The following is a 20845-nucleotide window of genomic DNA, read 5'->3' as shown; positions in this document are numbered from 1 at the left end:
TGTTATGTTGTTATGCAGGGGAGCTTGGTGAACCTCAAGTCCCAGCATGCAGGGCATTAAAGGGCCTGCTAGGTCTTGCAGTTCTATAACGTAACCAATAGCCAAATAAAAGATACAGACACCCTGAAAAATAAAAGTTTAATATGCACTACAATCATCCATCCATACATAGGGTCCACTTCTGTAGAAATCCATTAGGATACCTGTGAAAATAAATTATACTCACCAGCTCCTCCGGCGTAGATTAAATCCTCTTTGGTCCAAAGTAAGCATCCAGGGAGTTTAAAAAAAATAAAAGTGTTCTGGCACCATACGAACTGGAGGAGCCGCAAGTGTGTTTAAACTTGCGGCTCCTCCTTCAATTTGAGGGGCTTTCCGGTGATGTCATTCATTGGGTCCTCCCCCAGCCAATCAGCAGTAGGCTTTCTTGGTTCTCATCCTACCTATCTAATCGCTGCTTCAGTGTTCGCTTCTCTGATTCTACCTCCTCTTCACTACCTCTGTCAGCTGGCGTACCACAAGGCTCAGTCTTAGGTCCTCTGCTATCTATACCTTCTCTTTTGTCAAACTAATCAACTTTTTCAGATTTCAGTATCATCTGTACGCTGATGATACTCAAATCTATCTATCCTCCTCTGAATTGTCACCATCAGTATTGCTCCGTGTCTCTGAATGCCTTTCTGCCATTTCATCTTGAATGTCATCTCGCCACCTCAAACTCAACATTTCCAAAACAGAATTAATTATATTCCCACCAGCCAAGAGTAGTTATCAACCTGATATCTCTATCACTGTTGAGAAAACATTAATCAGTCCTATTCCACAAGCTCGCTGCCTAGTGGTCATCCTCGACTCTGAACTGTCCTTTATTCCTCACATTCAATCTGTCACTAAATCATGTTACATGCATCTAAACATATCCAAAATCTGTCCGTACTTCACACAAGAATCTGCAAAAACTCTAATCCATTCACTCATTATATCACACATTGATTATTGCAATAGCATCCTTAACGTTCTTCCTAAGAAAAGACTCTCACCACTACAATCCATTTTTAATGCAGCTGCGAGGCTGATCTTCCTGGCTAGACGCCCTCCATTTGTTGCCTGTATACAGGTTGAGTATCCCGTATCCAAAATGCTCGGGACCAGGAGAATTTTGGATAACGGATTATTCCGTATTTCGGAATATTTTAATATTTCAATGATGTATTTTGAAGTATCTTGCATTTATGCTGTATAAACACATAATATACACACAAATATATTTTATTACCACATAAAATACACACAAACATATTTTAATTGTTCAAAAAACAAGGTTTCAAAACGTGAAACAAAATGTGTGTACTATCTCAGCACTGAATTTGAATGCCAAGCAATCATTGTCTTGCACATATATAGTGCCAGTTACATATCATGTCCCCAGTGATGCTGTTACATATGTCCCCAGTGAGTTTTTAGCAAAAAAAAAAAAAATTTTCACTTTCTGGAATGTCCGTATTTCGGAATAATTCGGATAACGGATATTCGGATACGGGATACTCGACCTGTATTACCACATTCAATATAAAACACTTCTACTTACATACAAAGCCATTACTCTGAATACACCGACTTATATCTCTTCATTTATCTCAAAATATATCCCCACCTGACCTCTCCACTCTGCGTCTCTCATTTACACTCATTACTCGCTCCCACTTACACTTGCAGACTTTTGGTTGGGCAGCACCCACCCTATGGAATGCCTTTGCACGTACATTAAGACTCTCCTCTAGCCTCCAAACTTTCAAGCATTGCCTAAAAACTCACCTCTACAGGCAAGCTTATCAGGGCCACCATTAGAAATTTTTGGGCCCTGGACCGACCTACAGTCCGGGACCCCAGCAGCATAGCGCCATCCCCCCCCCCCCTACCCCATCCCCATTACTTACCATCATGTCACAGCAACGTCCTCCGGCTCCTATAGTCTCCACTGTCCGGAGAGCACAATGCACAGTGCAGCCTGCAGAGCGCCAAGCCCCTCTGTGTCCTAGGCTCAGCGCTCTGCAGGCTGCACTGTGTATTGTGTGTGCCTGGCTGCCGGGTGGGGGAGGCTGGGTGCAGGGGGAGGGCTGTGGACAGCTGCGCGGGCACCTCCCGAGGCCGGGGCCTGGGACAGCTGTACCCAGGGCACCCCCCTGTAGGCGGCCCTGAAGCTTATCATATTCCAGAACCCCCACACAACCTCCAGCAGCTTTCATATCTAAATGCATCCCATCAGTACTGTCTTGTAATGTGATGTGACTGCCATGCTATGGAATCCTTTCCTTATGTATCCCTCCTAGTATCCCTATAGATTGTTAGCTTGCAAGCAGGACACTCCTATCTCTGTTGGTTTGTTTCTACCCAGTTTGTTTTATCACTGTTGTTTCGAATTGTAAAGCGCAATGGAATATGCTGCGCTATATACGAAACTGTAAATAAATAAAATAATAATGTTAAAGATTAACATGGGCTTCAATGGGCATCATAAATGCCCAGTTCGTATTATGTTGGGGCACTCTGTTTGTTTTTAACTCCCTGGATGCCTATTTTGGACCAAAAAGGATGTGATCCATCCCGGAGGAGCTGATGAGTATAATTTAATTTCACAGGTACCCTAATGGATTTCTACTGGAGTAGTGGATTGGCCTATGGTGGACCCTATAGGTAAGTATGTATGGATGATTGTAGTGTGTATTAAACATTTATTTTTCAGGGTGTCTGTGTCTTATTTTTGGCTATTGATTATGTTGTAGAACTACAGGACCCAGCGGCCCCTTTAATGCCCCACAAGCAGGGACTTGTGGTTTGCCAAATCCCTGCATGTTGGAAAGGCTTGCTGGGACTTGTAGTTCCACAACATAACCCAATAGTTTAATCTTCTTTTTTTTTTCAAAGTTGTTTTTATTATCAAGAGCAAACACAATAACAAAACACTTTGCCAGACATCATTATAACTTATTGACTAATTTAGTATCGACATATGACTGTGAATGTAAAGGTCATATAACAAGGATTTTGGGTACTGGTTTCCTAGCACGGCGCCCATCGCATACCGTACTTAGTGGTGTGCGATGCGTGCAATATAATGCGATATTCCCATTAAATTAACAGGAGTGCTTGTACAATGAAATATTGCATAGCATTGCATGCCAGCAAATGGCATGTGATGCGATGTGATGCTATTTTTAATTGTACAAGAACACTGATGGGTGCTTACAATGTTAAATGTACCCCCAGTGTCAACGCCACCCCCACTATCAATGTCAACAAGTACTGACCTTTTCATACCTCCACTATCCACGTCAGCGTGGAGTTTAATTTAGATAGTGTGGCGAGCACAGCGAGCCACCGAGCCCGAAGCATGGCGAGCGGACGCGGAATACATGTAAAGTAATCCGTGGCCGCTCTCCACGCTTCGGGCTCGGTGTCGCGCTGTGCTCGCCACACTATCTAAAATCTTCTCCACGCCGACGTGGATAGTGGGGGTATGAAAAGGTCGGAGGACGCGTACCACCACCGCTCGCCACGCTTCGGGTTGGCATTGATAGTGGGGGTGGCGTTGACAATGGGGGTGCATTTAACATTGTAAGCACCCATCAGGATGCTTGTACAATTAAAAATCGCATCACATGCCTCTATATTGCATGCGATGCGATTGTATAAGATGCACTATGATCCAAATCGGGGGCGCCATGCTAGGTACCGGTTTCATACCAGAGGGTTGTGCAGAAGCACTTATGTATTTGTTGTTTAGTTTCTGTTGGTAGCGTATCTATTTAACTTTCCCATACTTCGAAAAAAAGTTTTGTTTGAGATTCCTTATGGAGAGTTGTTTCTGTCAATATTTGGAACAATTTTTCCTCTACCTCCTCCCATGGCAGCCACACACTGGGTTCCTCCCCCACTGGGCAGTACTCGTAAAGGCAAAGGAAAGACACATCCTCTATATAAGGACCACTCCTCCCCCTGGTCTGTGTCTTTTTTTCCCTTTCAAATGGGGCCGCATAGCTGCCTGTGGCTGGGATAAAGGTGCCGCTGCGTGAGCGGTTTATGGGGCAACAAGCTGGAGTCTAATCGGCAAGCAGGGCGTTTGGAGCCTATCGCATCCCCTGGGGCGCCCGCTGGTACCATGCAAGAGAAACGGCAGTCCAAAAAGTCGGGGTAAGCCTCGGATATTTTTTGTTTTTTGGAGGATATTTTTTCATGTGTGCTAGAGTAGTGAGTGATTAAGTTATGTGTTCACTTAGGTCTGAAACTAGCAGAGAAAAGGAGCAGAGCAAGCATAAATGGATGCATGTACCTAAATGCACAGGATGTGATAAGAAGTTACCAGACAAACATGTTGGCAACCTGTGTGATAATTGTAAAATTCCACAGCAGATACCTATGGTCCAAATGACCAGTATGGTGGACATGTTAAAAACCACACTAGCAGGCACTTTCGTGACTAAAGATGACCTAGCTAAACTAAGCTTAAAGAGGAGTCGTGCAGTGTTGTCTGAGGACTCTGACCCAGGGTCGGTGGACGGCCCATCTGGGGAGTTTCAAGATCCAGATGAGGAAGAAGCAGATAAAGCAGATACAGGTTATAATCCTGTGATGGTGGAGAACCTGCTTGAGTTAATTCATAAATCATTGAATATAGAAGATAAACAGGATGATTTGGCTCTGCAGGAACTCCTGTTCAAAGACAAGAAAAAGAAAGTTAAAAATTTTCCTCTGTCAGATTCACTGAAGGAAATGATACAGGGGGAGTGGAAACACCCTGATAGGAAAATCACAGTCGCTACAAAAGTGAATAAAATGTACCCGTTCGACACAGCTCAGACCTCTTCATGGGATGAGCTTCCCAAAGTAGATGCTGCTATTGCTCGCATTTCCAGAAAGACTACATTGCCACTAGAAGAGGCAAATGTATTTAAAGACCCAATGGAAAGATGGGTGGAGTTGGGACTCAGGAAACAACATCTTACCCTGGGGGCGGCAATGAAGCCAGAAGAGGGTGGTGTAATCAACTGGAAGCCGATGTCTTGGACGGCATAAGAAGGTCTGAATTGTTAAAAACAATCCAGAATCTGCAATTAGCAGTTGAATTTATATGTGAGGCCTCGGTGGACTCAGTGAAGTTAACAGCTAGAGCAGGGGCAGTAGCTGCAGTAACGCGGAGAGCACTGTGGTTAAAGCCTTGGGCTGCGGATGTGCAATCCAAAAATAAATTGTTGTCTTTACCGTTTGAAGGAAATTATCTTTTCGGCAAACAGCTGGATGAAATAATTTCAAAAATTTCAGGGGGTAAGTCGGTGTGGCTACCTCAGGACAAGGCGACAAAGAAATTACCTCCGGCAAAGCCTTTCAGACAGTCCCAGGAGTTCAGGGATTCGGCTTCTTATAGACCAGGAAGGGGCTATAGAAGTCGACAGTGGCAGAATAGAGGAAATTTTCGTGGCCAAAGAGGCTGTAACGGGAGATTCCCGCCAAAAAAAGATCAACAATGACACCAAGATAGTACGGGTAGGAGCCAGACTACTAAAATTCCTTAAAATCTGGGAAGCATCCACCACAGACAGGTGGGTGCTGGAAGTAGTAAAATCTGGCTACAAAATCAAGTTTTCAAAAATCCCAGGAAGTTTCTTTTCACAGTCATCGGTTCCGGTCAACAAGGAAGAGAGAGCGGCCTTGTTGACAAGCCTACAATTAATGCTGGAGCAAGGAGTGGTGGTGAGAGTACCAGAAGAACAGAGAGGAACCGGGTGGTACTCGAGGTTCTTCGTGGTAAGAAAAGCCTCGGGGGGCTTTCGGACCATCTTGGACTTGAGACGCCTGAACAGATTCGTGCATGTAAGGCCGTTCAAGATGGAGTCCATAAAAGTAATATTACCAAACATAAAAAGTGGAGCATGGATGACATCCATAGATTTAAAGGATGCTTATCTGCATGTCCCAATTTTTTCAGGTCACCAAAAGTTCCTTCGTTTTTCTGTGGCAGGAAAGGATTATCAATTCGTAGCTCTGCCATTCGGGCTCTCCACCTCTACAAGGACGTTTTCCAAGGTTCTCATTATAGTAATAGCAAAATTAAGAGAAGAAGGCATCGCTATCTGGGCCTATTTAGATGACCTCCTGGTAGTAGCAGCTACAGAGGAGCAGGTCAAAAGACATACGGACAGAGTGATAGACTGTCTCAAACATCATGGTTGGCTGGTCAACACCACCAAAAGTCATTTGACTCCGACAAGGCAGATAAAATATCTAGGGTGCATAATAGACTCTCAGAATATGAAGTTGAAACTAACCGACGAAAGGAGGCTGAAGATAGTTCAGGAAGCGAGGGCAATGTGTCGGAGAACTATAGTGTCGTCAGACGATTGCATGAGAATGCTGGGCCTGATGGCGGCGGCATTAGACACGACCCCTTGGGCCAGGTTTCATACGAGGAAACTTCAGAGGTGTTTCCTGGTACAGTGGAATGGGGATTCCAGAAATTTGTCTCAGAAAACAGTGTTGTCAAAACAGGCAAAAAGAGACCTGGTGTGGTGGCAAAACAGGAAAAGACTCATGGAAGGCAGGTCCTTTGCACCAAACGATCAAGTAACAGTGACCACAGATGCAAGCAGCACAGGATGGGGAGCGGTGTGGCTCCCAAACTGTTCAAAGCAAGTGGTCAGGGGAATGCAGCAGAAGACATTCCAACATAAGGGAAATGGCGGCAGTGGTGCTGGCATGTCAACATTTCCAACGAGTATTGTGCGAAAAAGAAGTAGTGATACGGTCGGACAACCGTTCAGTCGTTTCTTATATAAATCGCCGAGGGGGAACAAAAAGTGTGGCCTAATGAAAGAGACAGCAAAATTGTTCAATTGGGCAGAACGATGCATCACAAGTGTCAGAGCAGTGTTCTTGGCCAGAAAAGACAACCTGTGGGCAGACCAACTCAGCAGAGGAGGCTGTATTTCAACAGAATGGGGTCTCAACAGACGAGTGTTGGTACATAGGTGGGGTATGCCGCAAGTAGACCTCATGGCCACTTCAAAAAACAATCAAGTTCCGATATATTTCTCAAGATACCGAGAGTGGGGAGCAGCACAGGTAGATGCTCTGTCGTCACCATGGGACATGCAACTAGCATATGTGTTTCCCCCGTTTGCAGTGATTCCGAAGGTTCTGTCGAAGATCAGGAGAGAAAGGGCCTTGGTCAAAACAATATTGCTATTTTGGCCAAGGAGGGCCTGGTTTACCGAAGTTCTACGGCTGCCAGTAGAAGGGCCCATAAGTCTTCCGGATTTGCCGGATCTACTGTTTCAGGGGAAAATCTGGAGGTCTCAACCGGAATCCTGGAACCTGACAGCATGGCTGCTGAGTCCAAAAACTTAAAAGGAAAAGGGTTCTCAGAGAAAGTGGTTGACACATTGTTGAAGGCTAGGAAGAAGTCTACATCCAGCTCGTACTATAGAATCTGGAAAAAATTTAGTTTTTGGTGTAAGGAAGAAAAGAGTAACCCGGGAGATGTTACAAGCAGGCCTAGACAAAGGACTGGCTCTGGCCTCGCTGAAAGTGCAGATATCAGCGTTGGGGGCAATCTTGGACAAAGATATAGCTAACAACAGATATGTGAAGAGGTTCGTGCAAGCGGCTAGTAGAATCAGGCCTAGGATTAGGCAGCCTTTAGCCCCTTGGGACTTAAACCTAGTATTAGATGTGCTGACGGCACCTCCTTTTGAGCCTATGCAAGATGTTTCATTTAAGTTTTTGACATGGAAAGTAGTTTTTTTAGTTGCAGTGACCTCAGCAAGAAGGGTTTCGGAACTGCAAGCACTATGGGAGGAGGAACCCTTTCTAAATTTCTTTGAGGATAAAGTTGTGTTGCGTACAAACCCTCTTTTTCTTCCGAAAGTAGTTTCTACTTTCCACATTAATCAGGAAAATGTTTTGCCATCCCTGTGTGCGAAGCCGAGAAATGAGAAGGAAGAGAAGCTTCATAAGTTAGATGTAGTACGAGCTCTGAAAATTTACGTTCAAAGATCTCAGGAACACAGGAAGGCAAAAAATGTATTTGTATTGAGTGAAGGAAGAAATATGGGCCAGAGGGCCTCGAAAGATACCATTGCAAGATGGATAAAATCTTGCATTCAAAAAGCCTATGAATTAAAAGGAGAGGAGCTTCCAAAAGGACTGAAAGCTCATTCAACAAGGGCAATAGCTACATCCTGGGCAGAGAAAGGATCTGCCACGGTGGAAGAACTCTGCAAGGCAGCAGGATGGGCGTCGATACACACCTTTTCAAAGCATTTACCGGGTGGACGTCTGGTCCTCTGTGGATGCAAGCTTCGGAAGGAGGGTGCTTAGAGCGGTTATCTGAGGCACCATGGAAGAAGGAGAAGTTTTTCATCTTCTACATGTTTTCTTTCTTTATTTTTTATGGTTTGTATGAATTATCCCTCCCTATATTGTTACTGCTGGGGTAACACCCAGTGTGTGGCTGCCATGGGAGGAGGTAGAGGAAATATCAGATTCCTACCTGATAATATGTTTTCCTCTACTCCTCCATGGCAGCATATATTCCCGGCCCGTATGTGGGTTGGGGGAGTGTAATGACTTATGAACTGTGTTTTATTTTGAAGCTGGAATATTGAAGACACAGACCAGGGGGAGGAGTGGTCCTTATATAGAGGATGTGTCTTTCCTTTCCCTTTACGAGTACTGCCCAGTGGGGGAGGAACCCAGTGTGTGGCTGCCATGGAGGAGTAGAGGAAAACATATTATCAGGTAGGAATCTGATATTTCCTTAAACATGGAAATTGAAGGAGGTGAAGTAGATATCCATTGTTGTAATACATTTCCTCGCAATTGAGGATATATATAGCTATAATTTTCTACAACCAACTGAAATTTTGGGGATAGTTGGTAAAAATCCAAGTGGTCCAAATTGTCTCACCATCAACCAAAATCTTTGGATATTTATACATTCCCATAAACAATGGTTTAAATTTGCGTCAGAATGGTTACATTTAGGGCATGATGAGGAGCTGGTAAGGCCTATCAAACTAGAATGATGAGGAGATAAGTATCCTCTATAAAATATTTTAAAAAACATATCTTTATAAGATGTAGAGGAAACTCCTAAGAGCCGCACTGTACAATTTTAATATCGCATCGCATGCCATTACAATAGCATGCAATGCGATGTGACTTATAATTGTACAGGCACCCTGATGGGTGATTACTATGTTAAATGCACCCCCATTGTTAACGGCAGCGGCACGCGTCCTCCAACTTTTTCATCCCCCCACTATCCACATCAGTGTGGAGTTGATTTTATATAGTGTGCCGAGCACAGCGAGCCACCGAGCCTGAAGTGTGGCGAGCGCAGCGATCCCCGCGCGGAGACGCGGAATACATGTGAAGTTATCCGCGTCCCCTCGCGAGGCTCGCTACGCTTGCCACGATTCGGGCTCGGTGGCTCGCTGCGCTCGCCACACTATATAAAATCACCTCCACGCTGACGTGGATAGTGGGGGTATGAAAAGGTCGGAGGACGCGTACCGCCGCCCCTCGAGGGCTCGATGCGCACGCCACGCTTTGGGCTGGCGTTAATAGTGGCGATGGCGTTAACAATGGGGGTGCATATAACATACTAATCACCCATCAGGGTGCATGTACAATTAAATCATCGTTTTGATCGCATTGCATGCGATGCGATTGATGCGAGCAAAACGATGTAATAAGATTAAAATCGTGGGCGGCGTGCTAGGAAACAAGTACCATAAAGTGTTAAATAAGAATAATAAACTATTTTTAAAAAATTAACGTATTAACTTAGCCTTTCTGCGATGGGCGCCGTGCTAGGAAACAAGTACCTACTTTATGGCTATCATCCCAATGCCCACCGCCCGAGCTGGGGGTGCCCTGGAAGTGGACATGGCCCAGGCTAACCAGCCACATTTTGATGCTTTGGCCAAGGGACCTTGTATAAAAAGTGTCCCAAGGGTGTGCTGGATGTTTTACAAAATACAGGGGACCCCCTTCGCCTTTTGTCCCCTGTATTTTGGAACCAGGACCAGGCCATGAGCCTGGTGCTGGTTATAAAAATGCAAGGGGACCCCAACCCCCCTTGTATTTCTGCAACAAGGACCATGCGATTGTATACATTTGTATGGCGGATTTGCTGTAAACAGGTAATTTCCCCCATTGTCTGTTATAGCAACTGAAGAAATCCAAGCCTTTTGTATTTTAAGTACTGAGACTAGTACCCCATCATCACCACTACCCACAAATTGTTTTTAAGCAGGGACCAATAGCAAAACTGCAAGGTGGTCCGAGGGTGCACCGGACCACAAGTTATCGCAAGCACCCAAAGACTTACACAGCGGTGCGATAGAAGAAGGCCCATCCGGCCTGAAGATGACATCACACACCCTCTCCTAAAACGTTCACACACACTTAGCATTTTCCTAGACACTTCAAGTGTTTTCTTAGGCACAGCTGCATTTATCTTAACAATCCCAGCAAACGTCCGGTTGCCAACCACAGTTGCTTACTTCCTGTCAATCACATTGCGAACGGCATGCGAGTAGAAAAGGTAGCAGGAAACTTACAGTACTTAGTTACAGTACTTACTATTTCATCTCAGCACGGCCTTGCGCATGCGTATTGTAAACTGTATGCATGCACAGTGTATTGATAATGGGCCGCTGTGTGAATTTGCAGCCGTTTGAACACGTTTGATATCGGGTCCAGTACACACACTTGCCTTATGAACATCTACCTGCAACTGACCTGTGATCAGCATCCTCAAAATTTCCTCTTGAATCTTCCAGCCCCTGGTAGGCTTGTTCCATTCTATTACCTTAAACACTGTTCCAGATCTCTGCTGTATCCCTGGAGGAAGAATGCACATTTTTAGAACTTTTAGACATTGGAACACACTGATGGTGGCAAGAGCAGGGAATTACTGACACTCTGACACTACTTTACCTGCCGCCCTCTGCTGGGGGCCTCACATTCTCACATACACCCTGACTTGGGGGCCACCATGGTGGAGGGGTTGGAGTCCCTTTATCAACTAGTTACTCCTACCAGCTCATACCTCCAGAATCTCTACATTTGTTGCTACCAGTCATAAAATATGCAAACAGAAGCTAATCTTGTCCCCCACTACATAATTAAACTTAATCATGACATTTAAACACAAATAATGTAATGAAGATTTTATATTCTTAATAAGAAATTCTTGACCTAGGGGTTCCATGGCTAAAATTCTGTTGCTATCGGGTGCCGTGATTCAAGGATACCACTGCCGTACCACTGGCGTAGAGAGAACAGAGCCTAAGGGAAAGGGGTGGGGCTTCACAACAACCCTACTCCTGTCACTGTGGGGTGTACCCAGGACTCTCTGAGATGATGGGTAGCACCCAGAATAGAGGAATAGAAGATATGGGAGGAAGATGGCAAGGAGGCGAGCAATCTGATGAATACCACCTGTTCAAAATACTAGTATGGTGTCTTGTATCAACATATTTAGTGGAAGCAGATGCCCATGCCAGTACCGTAATTATAAACATTTTTTAAACTGGTTTCCAGATTTCTGAAAGTAATTTTGCCATAACTACACACATATATTCACAGCAGGGACGTTTCTAGAGGCGGACAAACCGCATGGGGCGCCGCAGCTGACACCACATGACTGCACGGCTTGTCCACCATGCTGACTGCAGGGATGGATACAGAGGGTGCCGATCGCCTCCCCCCCTCCTCCCCCCCACCCAGCACAAACAACAGTCCTTCTGCATTAGTCTGGGGTCAGTCTGTCTAATGATTGATTATCTCAGTCTCCGCACAGTCTCCGATTAGCTCAGTCTCCGCTCAGGAGACAATAGGATCACGTCACTAAAGAGATTTCTCAATGTATGCGCACAGCTAGCTCCTGTGCACTGGAGTATTGCGGTGGGTAGAGCACCTTCTCCACTCTCCATCATCTCAGCCCAGTCTGCTGGGTGGCACCAGTCATAGCCAGCTCCTTGCAGACGATACCTGGGCAGTGAATAGTAGATGCCTGTCCCTGTGTTAATTTTTTTATTTAAGCGGTGGGCGCACAGTGTATCAGTAACCCCCTGGGCCCAGGCAATGAGCATGTAAACCCTTCGCCCCATGCACTGAAATCCACTCTGGGCCATGAGCATGTAATCACCCCATGGCAACAAGCAGGAAATCCCCCATAGCAATGAGCATGTAACTCCTGGAAACTACCATGTAGGTAAGCGGTTCTTATGTAACATAATGTATAATGGGCATTATGGCATATGGCATAATGCGTAATGGGTACAATGTGTACTGGGCATTACGCTCTGGGGCATAATGTTTATTGGGCATTAAGCTGTGTGTAATTGGCATTACGGTGTGGGGAATATTGTGTAATGGTCATTACGGTGTGGGGCATAATGCGTAATGGGCATTATGGTGTGGGGCATAATCCAGAATGGGCATAATGTGTAATGGGCATTACGGTGTGGGGAGTAATGTGTAATGGGCATCACGGGGTGTGGCATTATGTTTAATTGGTATTATGGTGTGGGGCATATTGTGTAGGGTAAAATGTGTAATGGGCATCACGGTGTGGGGCATAATGTGTAATAGGCATTACAGATAAACCTTGTGCATTGATTTAAGTAGCCTGTCATTGTTTGGGCTTGATTTGTGAGGCCTGCTAGGTCATTTATGTTTATATGTCACTGTGTGGCCTTCAGCCAGCCAACTTAAGCGTGGGAGGACAACAACCATTCCTGCAATAACCAATGTCTGGTCAGGCAGGATGCATAAGTGAAGTGTAAGATAATTTTTCATCCTGCTAGACCACTCCCCTTATAACTAGAGCACGCCCCTTATATTAAACCACAACCCTTTTTGCGGCGCGCACAGTTTCTTCACTGTCAAATTATGTATGGGGAGGGATGCATTTTTATTTGTTCACACTGGGAGACAAATTGTCTAGATACAGCCCTGATTCACAGCGTGGCCAAAAATTATTTAGAAAACTGTTGCAGTTCAGAAAATGCACTTGTAAGGCACGTGTTTCCTGTAACTGTACAATTTATCAGATTTTCAGGAAGAATAACAACGCTTCCTTTTGAGCTTAGTTATGATTGTTAGCATGCATTACGTAAAGAAACATCTTTGCCTGACTTTATTCTCGAAGTGATTTGCTACTGTATCAATACTGTGCGTATTCTCCTGGAGTTGCTGAAAGATTCCTGCAAATCTTGAGGCACTCCTAGCCCCCCTGGGAAAGTGGACAAGCCTCCACAAGCTGCATTCCCTGTGCAGTAACCAGCCCCTCCTGCATTAAGTGGGACAGTACCATTTTCCAAGCACTGCCCCACCCACAGGCCCCACGTCGGGTAGTTGGGGGCAGCACACAACGCTGCTCTGTATACCAAAGAAGTGGGTCATTTGCTTATGAACAGATACCATGTGCATCCATACAGTATTTATTCACTGTATAGGGGAAGCCTGGGTGCTGCCCATCATCTCAGAGATCCGTGGGCATGCCCCCACAGTGAAAGGAGTGGGGGTGTTAAAAGGCCCTACCCATTTTCCTTAGGCTCTGCCCCCTTTACAAAAGCATGCATGGTGCCACGCCACTGACCACCAACGCTGCAGCAGTGTATTGTTGTATAGCATTGGCATCATAATGGAGATCCTGGAAACATGTTAGCAATGCGCAGAATTGCAGATGCTGCCAGAGACATCACCTTTGATATAGCTGCACTTCTGGACACATCTAAATTTGGCCGATGACTATTCTTCACCCCTGGTTAACCAATTATTGCATTGCCACACAAATTGACCAAACAGTCCATCATGCTCAATTCAAATACTGGCCAGCGCACTTCACATCCCATCCCCCTCAAAGCTCTTCACATTGTCAGGTACCCTACGCACAGGGGCGGATCCAGGAAAAAATGACAGGGGTGGCACCATGATAAAAGAGGGTTTAGGTGGCGGAGGGGCAGTGTTAGTGGTGCCAGTGTACATCTTAAGAGAGCGGCAGAGAGAGGGTGGGAATGGGATTAAAAATAGGCCCTGGCATTTAAAGTATGCAGGACCACCATGGTGACAAAAGTGAAAAATTTAATTGTGCGCGCACCGAAGGTGCGCTCCGGAAAAGGGTGTGTGGCCACTCAACAGGGGGCGTGTCCTTGAGTGTAGTGTACAACACCATGTACAACTTCTACACGTTATGCAACAAAATACTAGACCCCATTATACTTGCCCCTTACACATGATGCCAAATGGAATGAGCCAACATTCAAATAATGCCACACGGATTGTGTCAAAATTCACAAAATGCCACACGGATTGAGCCAAAATTTACATAATAACACACGGATTGAGCCAAAATTCACATAATGCCACATGGATTGAGCCAAAATTCACATAATGCCAAATGGATTGTGTCAAAATTCACATAATGCCACACGGATTGAGCTAAATTCATAAAATTCCATACGGATTGAGCCAATATTCACATAATGCCACACGGATTGAGACAAAATTCACATAATGCCACACGGATTGAGACAAAATTCACATAATGCCACACGGATTGAGACAAAATTCACAATACGCTTCATAAACAGGAACATTGTCCACCAAAGGCGCGCATTAAACATTTACACCATAATGTCCATTACTCATTAAGTTACACACCATTATGTCCATTATGTATTATGCCAAACACCATAATGCCTATTAAAAATTATGCTACATAAGTGCTGCTTATCTACATGCTCATTGCCAGAGGTTCCATGCTTGTTGCCATGTGGGATTACATGCTCATTGCCATGGGGGAATATATGCTCGTGGTAAATAGGGGACAGCCACCGCCAGGCAGAAGTGATAGCCACTGACAGTGGCAGAGCCTGGCTGTTTTCAGAGCACTGCAGGTCCCGGCTATTTGAAATAATACCCCTTTCACACCAGAAAATGCATTCCCAGGTTGGCCCCTTTTACACCAGCCTAGTCCCTGCATTTTCTGGTGTGAGGGGGAGAGAAAACCATCCCCCCCCCCCTTTAACCAGTTATCTCATTTAACCGGCTATATCTTCGGAACCAACTGACCCATTTACATGAGACAAGTATAATATTGAAGAACTTTTGAGTGGGCTTTGAATGATTTTAGTCCCCTGAAACTGGAACGTTTGGTTCCAGAGTAATCTGCCCTCAAAGAACATGAACAGCCATGAAATTACATTTAAAAAATAAAAAAATCGGTTTACATGCAATATCTCTGGAACCGATTGACAGATATGGACCAGCCTGGTATCATATTGAAGGCCCAGGAATTGAATGAAATCAACCACAAGCTTCTGTGATGCCAGGGTGGGAACTGGCAGTCGTCGGAACCGGGTAGGGGTCGGAATTGACGGGTACCATACCATCCTATGGGGAAAAAAACGTTGCAGCTTTGCTAGGCGATATCTCCGGTTCCTGGGGGGCTAGAGACATGGGGCTAGGCTCGTTGGAAAGCCCTGGTCCTCAGCTACAAGTGAACGTGCCCGGGTGCCCCCCCTGAATCCGCCACTGCCTACACATGTTCGGGACCTACTCCCCAATACCACATACAGGGCTTCATGTTGAGCTTTTCATAGAGTTTAAAGGATATTTGGTACTGCACACCTTTGGGCAAAAACGTTATACCTTTACGCTCTGTACTAGGGCAAAATAGGAATGGACACTTGTAGTATTCTAGCAGGACTTGACCACATGGATGACTATATTTTACATGATTTCTTAGGACATGTTATTGTATTTTATATACATCTATTTATTAAATGTATTTTTCCATGTTGGATTTAATTCAATGATGCTAGACACCTGCAACACAGTTACCTTTTCTTCTCTATATATTTAATGTCCCCTTGCGTATTTTTGTAACACCAGCTTGATACACAACCTTATCTTATTAGCACCCTTCGATATCTTCATATCTTCTTTTCACACCCTGAAAATGGCCTGAACATGGCTATATTTCTCCTGTAAAATGGTCAGTTCCTATCAATCACTTGCAAAATGAATGATCAATTCAGTTACTGCATGTGCGCATATAACTGTGAATTAGGCCCATTATAATGTACTCATATGATCTATGGTGAACAATGATTTGTGAGCTCAAGATAATAATCTTTGGCAGAGCTCAGGAGGCATGAGAGTCTTGCTAGGAGGAGGTGCTGACGTCACCTGAGTTGCAGCAAAGGCTGTTGGGCTGATGACAGAATGACTTTCTTGAGGCATTTGATCTTCCTCCATGGAGAGAGATAAAAACGTCAGCTTTCACATTCACATTTTGAAAGAAAATCTTGAGAAAAAAAGAGACCACTGAGCTTTATTAGGATTTAGGCACTGAGCTCACTGGAGATAAAGCAAGTTCTTGTGATCTGTGAAGATTGTCACGGGAAACTTTACTCCTTCAAGGAGGTATCTCCATTCCTCGAGTGCCAATTTAATGGCCAGCAGCTCCTGGTCCCCGATGGAATAATTTCTTTCTTCTGGAAGGAATTTCCGAGAAAAAACCCTGCAAGGGTGTTGCTTCTCGTTACTGGAGAGTTGAGACACACCTACATTGGAGGTGTCCACCTCTAGAAAGAATGGTTGATCAATATCTGACTGTAGGAGAATGGGGGCAGAAATAAAGGATTGCTTGAGAAGCTGAAATGCAGCTCCTCTTGGATCTTTAAATTAGATACACTTAGTCCCTTAGATCTTAATGAAGCTCTAGACTTCTCTTGTTTAGATTAATAGATTAATCTATGGGTCGACTATGGACGAAGCATAAGTTGGGGTCCACCACTATGCAGCCATCTATATGTCCTCCCTTATTACTTCTACTATTATTCTTTCCAATCACCATCACTACCAATTTCCGACTGATTTGGTCTCTCACGCGGACCATTAGGACAGCTAACTACCCTTTCAGAGGGTTTGCAGTTTCTTCTCCCCCTGCTCCGTGTGACTAGTTCCCCTTCAGTAATATGTTTGAAATGTTCAAAACATGTATTAGCATCTATATTTACATTTAAAGTTATTGGTCCCTTAGTCAAATTAAGGAGTCCTTTATGATTTATTAAATGTTATAAAGCTGTTCTTGAGGACAATATGATACAATAACATCCATTAGTTTCTCCTGTTGATCCCCCTCCCCTCTCCTGTCTCTTTATCCCATAGTTCTTCTACTCGCTGTTCCCTATCCCCTGTATTTTTCAAAGGTGCATATACAGAGAAATGTACCTCATTTATAAATTCCCACTCAGATTGGACTCTTACTGTGGAGTTGCACCGCATTTAAAATGTTCAAATGAATTTTTGATTTTAGGGACATTTGTCCTATAGTAATATTCGTCTTTATTCTTTGATATTCCGATATTTTTCTGCTTTTTTCTGTTATTATTTTTTGTTATTGTACTTAGAAAATAGGATTTTTATGCTAGCATCAAAGTATATACTCCATACAGAAGACTTATCTATTTGTAATTAATTTACAACTGTGACACAGTTTTTTAGGTCAATATAGATTCATCTATTTTATAGTAAAATATTTTCTTTGTATTTCTCATCGGAGGACACGCTGAGTCACTTTTAATGTATGGTATTAACCTGCACTTCTAAACAAGGATCTACCAAATGCTGTTGCCAATTAATCAATTATCATATTAACTTTGGCCCATAAATACCAAGCACTAGGAATGGCTCATTACTGCTTGAAAAAGTCTCCAGTCTTTGAGAGACGAAACGCGTTGCCCCACTTCCGCCAGTGCTACCAGCAGACGAGATTCCTACTTCCGCCCTCACTCAGAGACTGGCCGCATCAAGCCGCGTCTACATCCGGCCAGCAGCTCCGTCTCCACCGGCGCCGTGGAGCTGAGCGCTGTACTCCTATTCAGAAGCCGCACATAGCAGAGACAACTTCCAGCCGCACGGACCTCTCAGCAGCCACGGAGGTACCATCCCCACGCTTGTCCAACAAGTGGACACTACCTGCATTTCTCCACACAAGCAATATTTTGGGACTCTGGCTCAGTAAGCATATCACTAACTCTGCTTTTTCCTGCCTATACTAACCTGCAGGCACCAGTGCCAAACACCTGCATGAACTATTGCTTGTTAGCCTACTTGCTAAACTAGGTTGTTTGGCCAAATAACTTTTCTTCTGCTGCCACAGAATACTAACCAAGTGTGTGTACTAAGTGGCCATCTCTGAGCTAACACCATTGTCTCATGTATTATTAGCTGGGACACCAGCAACCAAGGAATCTCCACAAATCTGCTTTTTATCCACTGAGATATTTTTAACACTGATATCAGTTTATTATTACTGTTTTGTGTATTTTTACCCTCCAATTTCTGTTTATTACCCACCTATCTGTTATTATTATTTTTGTCTTTTCATATATAAAATATTCTTGTTACCTACAGCGTGTCCTCCATCATTGTGCACAGCGTGATTAAACCTATCTAATAGACATTACTTTTTATCATCTCCAGCTAGTGACAGCGCAGTGTATACTCCCCAATTTTCCATTTTTGTAAAAGAGAGAAATCTCTTTGAGTCTGGCAGACTCATTACATGTGCAGCAGTCACAGAGGATTTTTTCACAAAATTCTATTTATATAACACATCTTATAGCGCCGGGGTTCCTGTGAGATCGGCTGATCCTCAGTCTCCCAGGAAAATTCTCCATTTTTAAAATGCAGACGTAGCCTCCTCTGACCACACGGTTGGATTTGCCCCTTTGCGGGTAAGCACTGTGATAGGAGCAATCAATGTGGAGAAACCTCGGATAAACTTCCGATTATAGTTGGCGAAGCCAATAAGCATTGGACTGCTTTTAGAGTGATGGGCTGAGCCTACCCCGTGATTGCTTCTAGCTTCTCAGGATCCATTCGGAGCTTGGAACCAAAAATTATGTACCCCAGAAAGGGAACTGAGGAAACTTCAAAGGTGCACTTGGAAAGTTTGCCATAGAGTTTATTTTGCCTGAAAGAACCTCCTTTAATTGGGTGCGATGGGATTCTATGTCAATGGAAAAAATCAAGATGTCGTCCAGATAAACGACAAGGATTTGTATAATATGTCTCTGAAGATCTCGTTAACGAATTGCTGGAAGATGGCAGCTGCATTGCAGAGACCGAATGACATTACAAGATGGTCATCTCTTGTGTTAAACGCAGTCTTCCATTCATCACCTTTGCAAATTCTAATGAGATTGTAAGTGCCTCGGAGATCCAACTTGGAGAATACATTGGTGCCTTTCACGTGATCTAACACCTCTGTGATCAGTGAAAGAGTGTTCTTGATGGTAATGTCATTAAGACCTCTATAGTCAATGCATAGCTTGAGACTACCGTCCTTTTTCTTCACAAAGAAGAATCCTGCGCCGGCAGGAGGGTTGTGGTACGGGACTCCGACAGTCAGGATCCCGACAGTCATTATCCCGACGTCGGGATACCGACTGCCCGGAGTCAGACAGCATGGCGAGCGCAAAAATGCCCCTTGCGGGCACCCAAGCCACCTAGTCTATTCTCCCTCTATGAGGGTCATGGACCCCACGAGGGAAAATAGCGGGTGGCCGTCGGGCACCCGGCTGTTGGCGTTTTGACAGTCGGGATCCCGACGTTGGGAACCTGTCCGGCACCCGGCAGGAGAGGTTGAAGGCCGGATGAATCCTTTTTGTAAATTTTCCTGTATATACGCGGACATAGCTATTGTCTCAGGAACCGATAGAGGGTATGTTTAACCTTTGGGAGAAACCTTCCCAGGAAGGAGATCGATGGGACAATCCCATTCCCGGTGTGGCGGCAGTGTGTCAGCAGCTTGTTCGCTAAAGACATCTTTAAATTCTTGGTTGTAAAGTTGACCAGTTGATACAAGGATTATGCAGCTGGAGCCAAGATAGGCCTAACACAATGTCATAGGATGCCTTGGGTATCACAAGAAACTCCATCACTTCATTATGCAGGAAACCCACTCTGAAAGATACAGGTTCAGTACCGAAGCGAACCTCACTGCCAGGAATCTTTCTGCCATTCAGTATAAGGTATAACTGTGGAGACATAGGAATCAGGGGAATCTTCAGCTTGGTGACGAGATCTTGGGATATAAAGTTCCTAGCTGACCCGGAGTCTGCTAGTTCAGGTACAAACTGGAGGCCAGCCTGGGTCACGAGAGACACTGGGAGGACGAGATCAGTAGCGGGAGGAGATTTTGCAAGTTGTCCTAACCTAACTCCTCCTTTGCAGGTTAGGGCTTGACATTTCCTGAATGCTCGGGACATGAGTCGATGAAATGACTAGAAGCAGTACAGTAAAAGACACAACTTGTTGCGCTGCAGTAGTAGTAGTAGTATGTTTATTTATAAGGCGCCACAAAGTGTCCGCAGCACCGTACATAGCAAACAAAAAAAAAATTACAAGGTAACGTACAGGGTGTGTTGATAAAATACAGCATAAATAGGGGTATAGCTGGTAGAACTAAAATCAGCATCAGTTCTGAAGGTGTCGAAATTGTCGAGGAGACTGAAGATGAAGTAGAGGAAGGGAAGAACAGGACAGGAGCACAGGTGAGGTAAAGAGGTAGGGTGAGTACGTGAGGAAGGAGGGCCCTACTCATAAGAGTTAACATACTAAAAGGAGGTGGGTGGACGAACGAAAAACAATAGGATAAGTAGGAACGGATGGGAACGGAGGCAGGATAGGAGGATCAAAAGAGGTTAGGAGGAGGGATAGGCTAGTCGAAAAAAGTGGGTTTTGAGGGAGCGCTTGAAGG

At 44.5% G+C, this 20845-nt stretch overlaps 1 protein-coding gene across 1 annotated transcript in view; it reads right to left on the bottom strand.

Annotated features, from left to right (window-relative positions):
• Positions 1-20845, bottom strand: part of CYB561 (cytochrome b561) — a 74958-nt gene that overhangs the window by 25049 nt on the left and 29064 nt on the right. Inside the window, exon 2 of the mRNA XM_083147482.1 lies at positions 10804-10905. The gene's annotated coding sequence lies outside the window, so the exon portion shown is untranslated. The remainder of the gene's footprint in view (positions 1-10803; positions 10906-20845) is intronic.

This window comes from Crinia signifera, chromosome 6, assembly GCF_055691185.1.
Source record: "Crinia signifera chromosome 6, ASM5569118v1, whole genome shotgun sequence".
Taxonomy (NCBI): Eukaryota; Metazoa; Chordata; class Amphibia; order Anura; family Myobatrachidae; genus Crinia; species Crinia signifera.
Note: the sequence above shows the minus strand (reverse complement) of the source record. Positions and strands in the feature narration are given on the sequence as shown.